This window comes from Echinops telfairi, unplaced genomic scaffold, assembly GCF_000313985.2.
Source record: "Echinops telfairi isolate 266 unplaced genomic scaffold, ASM31398v2 ScPeMD7_7469;HRSCAF=8507_0, whole genome shotgun sequence".
Lineage (NCBI taxonomy): Eukaryota > Metazoa > Chordata > Mammalia > Afrosoricida > Tenrecidae > Echinops > Echinops telfairi.
Genome location: NW_022111372.1, coordinates 50552808 through 50559738, shown reverse-complemented (window position 1 = coordinate 50559738; position 6931 = coordinate 50552808).

Below are 6931 nucleotides of genomic sequence, written 5' to 3'. Positions count from 1 at the left end.
GGGCAGATCTGCTTGGTCCTGTGAGGCCCTATGAGTCGAACTGGACTGGCTGGCAGTGAATGAGCTTGTTTTGGGTTTGGTTTGTACCCTTAGCGGGTGTTTGGGGTCCCCCTGTGCTAGCAGCAGAAAGGTAAGTGATTTCTCCTGTCCTGACTCCTTTCCTTGTTCAGAATCTGCTTTCTAAGCCTCCTGATCCATCACTCAATAACCCGATACCTCCTGAGTGATGGCCCCACAACATAATTCATGTCATTGGTATCACCCAAGTGTGCATCCGAAGAAGGCTGACTTGGCAAATATTGTGAGATGGATAAGAAGAAGAATAGAACCCCTACATCTTGACAGTATGTCCCGTGAGGGTTGAAGTTTGTGAGAATCCATTGCTAGGTTTCTGCGCTTCCATGAACTCACCCTTGTTTTCTTTTTGAAAACCAGACCCCAGCCCATGCCTCTCCCCTGCCTCCACCTCCCCACTCCCGCCTTCTCAAAGGTTAGTCACAGGGCTCAGCAACCAGTGTCCAAGTACCCACCAAGCAAAGCAAGCGCGGTTTACTTGTGTTTACTAGTCTAGGGAACAATTTCACATTTCCCCATTATATCGCAGAGCTTGCTTTTAGTTCTGGCTAGTCGCGGTCTCTCTCCCAGTCCTGAAGTACCGTCCCAAAGAGTCAAAGCCTCGTTCACAGCCATGGTCCCTGACAAGAATGGAGCTCCCAGTAAGGAAGGGAAGCATGGGTTTATGTATGCTTACTTACTAACCTGTCATGAACAGCTTCCCATGTTTTCCAGCACATCTAAGGCAGCCAGTGCTTACCTTGCCTATTGGGTAATCGGCCCATCAGTAGTCCTGGGTCCCCCTCCTCATGCTCCAACCCTACGACTGGCCTGGGGCTGCAATGATCAAGGCCAGAAGGCCTGAACTCATCCTCAACGACTACTCCGTCCCTGCTGCTCTCTACACCTGCTTGGTCTTCAACACTCCCAGTGTCCTTAGGTGCAGAGTGGCCAAGGTGAAGAACCCAGGCTATCGGGTAGCCACCCTCACCCCACCCCCACTCCCCATCCTCCGGCCTGCCCGTCTCTGGGCTTCCTCTTCCAAGTCTTGCTCCTCCTGTTGCCCTGGGTGGCTTTGGCATGTCCTACCAGCCTCAGCTGGCTCTGGACGGAGCCTACCTTGCATGACTCTTCAGCCCCATTGCTCTTTTGAGGGGTGGGGCCTGCCCTCGTTTTAGGGTCATGTTTTTCCATATTGGGCATTTCTGGTCAAGGTGCCTTGAGGCTTCCCTGAGTTCTCTAGAGACCTTTGCCAAGGTCCTGTAGGATCACACAGCCAGAGGTACACTTTTAGACCCTTCTAGTCCTCCCAAGACCCCTTTCCTTCCAGATCCTTGGCAGCTTCTTGGTATAAATGTGTGGGGCCCACACCCATGTCCATAATGCTCTTTTGAGAGAGTCAGCAGTCCCCCTCAGCAGTACTAAGCCGGTCAGGGGTGAACAGAGCTCGCTGGGAGGGCTAGTTGACTGAGTTGCCAATGACCATGGTGTAAATACTCCCCACCTGGTGTGCTTCCAGCTACCCACATGATTTCATCCAGCTCTCAGAAAGTCATGAACGTTAATGCTTGGCTGAGTGAAGTTAGTCTATTGTAAAAGGACTGTTGTAGGAGTCCAAGACCAAGAAGGAGGCAGGCCCCTGCTCCCAAGGACATGTAATCTTCTAATCCGGTCTCCTAAGCAACGAGGTAGGGAGCCTGCCTAGCGCCCGTGAAACATACATCACCCCCTCTATATGTGCATCTTCAAAACCACTGTGACAGAAGAGACCTCGCAGCATCGGGAGTCCGCTTTTCAAGATGTGGGGAGCGGGAGATCATTCAGTTGCTGACATACAATATTGTGCTAAGGTCACCCCACTCCAACAGATACTCCTAGAAAACCTTCCTGGGAATTCAAGTCAAGAAGAGAGCATGCATGCTAATGCTCGGCTTTCCCACATCAGGATGAGCTGGCAGCAGGCACCTGTGCTTCCTGGTCAGCCTGGCCCTTTGAAGATGTGGTCACTGGGAGGAAGCATAGTCTTCTTAGACCTTTCCCCTTGGCCACCAAAGACCCTGATGGCTTCCCTTCCAGGCACTAGCCTCTGGTGGGCAAGAGGGATCTGAGTCTGTGTACCAAGAGGGTGTGGTGAAGAGAGAGGATTCTGGGGCTCACGGTGTGGGTTGGAATCCTACACTGGGGGGGTCTTAGGCCTGCTCCCTCATGCATCAGTCACCATGTCTGGACAGATGTGGATCCCGGAGGACCCGACCTCACAGGGCTGTGAGAGTGAAAGGAGTGAGTGATTCTGTGGAGCGCCCTCAACCCAATGCCAGGCCCCTGGAAACTGTCCCCCCTCCCCCCAAGGGTGAGCTGTTGCTAATGCCACTGGGCCAGCTTTGGGGATGTACCTGGGACTTCCACCTTTTGGTTGACAAAACAACCAGAGTGTCAAGGACCTGACCCACGGGTGTAGGCCTTTGGGAAGGTGTTCATTCTGGGGTGACAACCGCCCATGAGGGGGCTTGAGAAGGAAGGCTGATGCAGGGAGGGGTGAGTCTCCAAGCCCAGGTCTGACTCCTGGCAGTCTGGAAGTCAGGGTGGCAGGTCCCCAGGGTGTGCAGAGCAGAGAGGTGCCAGGCTGCACTGACTTTGCAGAACCCCAATGGGCTGGAAGGACAGCCCACCTGCCGGCCCACAGCCTGTGCTGTGCCTCCCGAGAACAGGGGAGAAGGGCTCAGACTGGGACCTCTGTATGGGGTGGGGACGCAGGGGAGTCCTGTGTGTACCAGGGAGCCAGCAGAAGAGCAGACGGCGCCTGTGGGAGGCATCGGGCGACAGGGTTGGCCACATCGTTGACTGGGGAGTGACAGGCGGTGAGCAGTGCTTAAGGAAGATTAATCTGGCAGCACTAGGAGGATGTATGGGAGTAGGGAGAGGCTGGAGGCAAGGAGACCAGCCAGGAGGCTGCTGCAGTCACCCAGGCATGAGATGATGAGGCTGCTCTCCCAGCGGAGGCAGGGGCCCGAGCAAAGGAGATAGATAGGGCCTTGTTGCCCAGGAGGGACCTCTGCACTGGGGGTCGGAAGGGGGCAGGCAGGGGAGGAGGGGTACACATGATTCAGAGCTTTGGCACCTGGGAAAGTGATGTCAGACTCAGAAAACGGATGGGGGTGGGAGGGTTGGAGAAGGTGAAAGAGCTGGGGGCTTCTTCCCACCTAACTGGGGCTAGAGAGGGGCCATCCAGGGCATACTGAGCCTCACGAAACATGAAGTGGCCATGCTCCATGGGCAGAGGGTGGAGACCAACGGGTCAGGGTTGCCAGCCTCGCTGGGTGATAAAGGGGCAGGCTTAACACCGTGTTCTGGCACCGTGAGCTGGGTGCCCGAGGGGTGGGGGCGAGGGTGGGGTCCTGCCTTTATTCTAGGGCAGTCCTTGTGCCTTTCACCCCAGAGGCATTTGGGAGGAAAGTGGCTCTGTGTCCTCCGGGGAGCCTATGAGGGAAGAGTAAGGACTCCCTCCCAGAGGCCTTTCTAATGACCAGGATCAGGGTGGCCTTGGCGACAGAAACCCAGGGGTAGAGGGAACAGGAGTCCGTGGGGAAAGAGGAGGCTGTACAAGTAGCTGGCAGGTGCTCCATCTCCACCCCGCCCTCCTAGTGGACCAGGAGAAGATTAGCTGTCTGGAGGGATCCCCAACACCCCCCCCCAGGGGTGTAGTTCCTCTGTTACCCCATTTTGGGACCCCCCACACCCCATTCACAGTCATACCATTACCACCTTTGCTTTGGTGACCTCCCCAACACCGAGCCACCCTATGGGACTATTTCTCTGGGCGCCCCTACCATCATCCCAGGGAAATGCATGATCGGTGGTAAATCAGAGTGCAATCCTGGACACACAGATTGCGTCAGGTGACCAGGATGGACCCAATCAGGACCCTTCTTGTGGTTTTCCCTGCCTTTTGATCGGCAGCTATAAGGAGGCTAGTGGGAACTTTGGGCTGGTGGCTGCCATCTTCCTCTTAGGGAAAAATGGGGGGAGCAAACGCTCAGGGAAAGTCGGGGACAAGCAGGAGCAGGAGGTGGCCCACAATGCCCTGGGGCCCTGGGGACTCACAGCTTCTCTCCCATCCCGTGAGCTTTCCCCAAAGCCTGCTGATTCAGGCTGCAACCAGGCCGAGCTGGTTTCCGTATCTGCCACGTGAGCTCAGCCCGGCACAGGCTCTCGGGAGGGAGACCCATCGGTGTTGGTGAGGCACCTGCCCCAAGGCCGCCAGTTGTCAGCATGCGGGGCAGTCAGCTCATGGCAGCATTTTGCTGACCAACACACTTTGGGGAAAAAGCTATATAACATTAAGAAAAAAACTGAGAATTTACATAAACAGATTTCAGAGTTCTCTTGAAAAACTGGAAGATCAGGGCGCAGTGAGGTCATGATTCTGGGTGAGCTGGCAGTGGGCCCGGCTGCCACTTCCTGTGCCCCACCACCCATACGTCGCCATCCATGCACCCCTACCATCTCTGCAGCCCTCCAATCCAGGTACCCCTACTACTCCGTGTGCCTAACTGTCACGTCCCCCACAGCGCTCACTCCTGTGGTCCTGCACACTGGGAGCCCAGCCCCCACTCTAAACTCACCAGAACCAAACTCGTTGTCATCTACTCAATGCTGGCTCATAGCGACCCTATAGGACAGGGTAGAACTGCCCTTGTGGGTTTCTAGACTGTAACTCTTTGTGGGAGTAGAAAACTTCATCATTCTCTCTCGGCACAACGGATGGTTTTGAACTGCTGACCTTGCTGTTAGCAGCCCAACTCATAAATCACTTCACTAGCAGTGTTGCTAGGTCCCACTGTGAGGGAGTGATTAGTCCCAAGAAAAGGTGAGGCTTGAAGCTAGAAAGAGGCCAAGGAGAGAAAGCAGTGGGAGGCTGGGAGTGAGAGCCATGTTGCAGTGTGGAGGGGGGCAGACAGGGTGGTAGAGAACAACCATGAGGTTGAGGAGGCCTTGGCGTCAGTGTGGGAGGGCCAGTGAGGGGCTTGCACTCAGACCGCACAGCCAGGACTAAGTCTGTGCAGAGCGGGGAGGGGTGTTGTGGCCAGAAAAGGTTGGAATCCGAGGAAGGTGTTGAGAAAGAGGAATGAGAGAAAGACAGACAGACCGACGTAATCACTGGGAGTTTATGAAGGACACACTTGTATACATCAATGGTTTGTAGGTGGTTTAAGAGAGGTGACGTGCCACCAGCAGATCCAGGAAATAGCCCCAGTGCTCATAGGCCCATCCACTGGGGATAGGATGGAAGGCCAGCAGGGAGGATGGATGCAGGGACGCAGGGAGGGGCTTGGTAAAGACAGAGGCACCGCCTGCTGGTAACTGGGCATTGGCCTCGTGCCTGCTCCGCGCTGTCACGGCAGAGGGTCCATGGGAAGTCATGGCGCAGTGGACGCTCACGTCCTCGTGACTAGCTACAAATCAGACTTTTGATCCCTAGGGTTCCCACGGGGTGATTTTCGGAAGTAGATCACCAGGCCTTTCTTCCTACTCCCTCAAGACCCGTTCACCTGCTGGTATTAGAAATGACAGCGGCACACCTTCCAGCACCACAGCTATGCCAGGTCACCCCGTGTGACACACTGGCAGGCGGAGGTGGCCTACAACTGCTAACTCTAATGTGGGCTGAAGGGAGTTGAGACTTGCCCCCTTCCTGAGCACTGTGGGGCGTATTTGTGATCTTATTATTCTCATAAAACATTTTTCCCTCCCTTCTTGGCACTGCTCAGCTGACATTGGTGTTGATGTTGAACTTGCCTATCAGGACAGCTGGCCCATTCCTGCCTAGGGCTAGCCTGGAACCATGGGTCTCAAGGGACAGGACAGGTTGGGAGCCAGAGGCTACAGCAGTTAGTGGGGTAGGGCTGTTGTGGAGGAAGGCCTGTGCCCCTCCTTGCCCACTGGCAGCATTTCCCTCCTCAGCCTCCCTCCACCTCCCCCCAGCCACTGCCCTCTCTGCCCCTGCCCCTCCCCTCCGTTTGGTGTGTGAGTCTCGTCACCAGGATAAATGCGGCTACAAACAATGCGGCAGGCTGGGTGCTAATTTGTCAGACGCAGTGCACGGCTGTGATTCCGAATACATTAACATTTTCACATGAAATCATTTCAATTTTTAGTGATTAAGAAGTATTTGTTTTAAAGCATCAGGGTGATTTACTGCAGGCCTGGGGCAGGACTGAGGGCAGGGACTCGGGAGCCACCAGGTGTGATGTCATTCAGGAGTACCAGCACCAGCCTGACTCACTCAGCCACTGTCCCTCCCCCCCCACACCCACCCACCACACTCGGGGGCCAAAGAGGGGCCAGTGGCAGGGCCTGGGGGCCTTAGGGGTCTTTGAGGGAACCAGTGTCCAGAAACCAACCAGCCATCAGGCCTCTCTCAATGTTACCTCTTCCAGGAGGCCTCCCTGGACTCCCAGCCTGAAGTAGTAGCCCGAACTCTGCTTTAGTTTCTCTGCTGCACTTAAGCCGCGTCAGAGAGGGCCTTCTTTGTGAACTTACTTGCTTGCTTATTCTGTCCTACCTCACTGCCACCCTCCAGGGTCTAGAACAGTGCCTGATCCACAGTAGAAACTCAGTGGCTGGTGGGTGGATGGGTGATGGATGAGTGGGGAATGCATGGGTGGATGGGCAAGTGGAGAGATGGGTGGGGTGGGTGGGTGGGTAGATGGATGGATGGATGGATGGATGGATGGGTGGATGGGTGGATGGATGGGTGGATGGGTAGATGAATGGATAAGTGGGTGGTGGGTGGATGGATAGATGGATAGATGAGTGGAAGGTGGATGGATGGATGGGTGGATGGATGGAGGAGTGGGTGGATGAGTGGATTATGGAT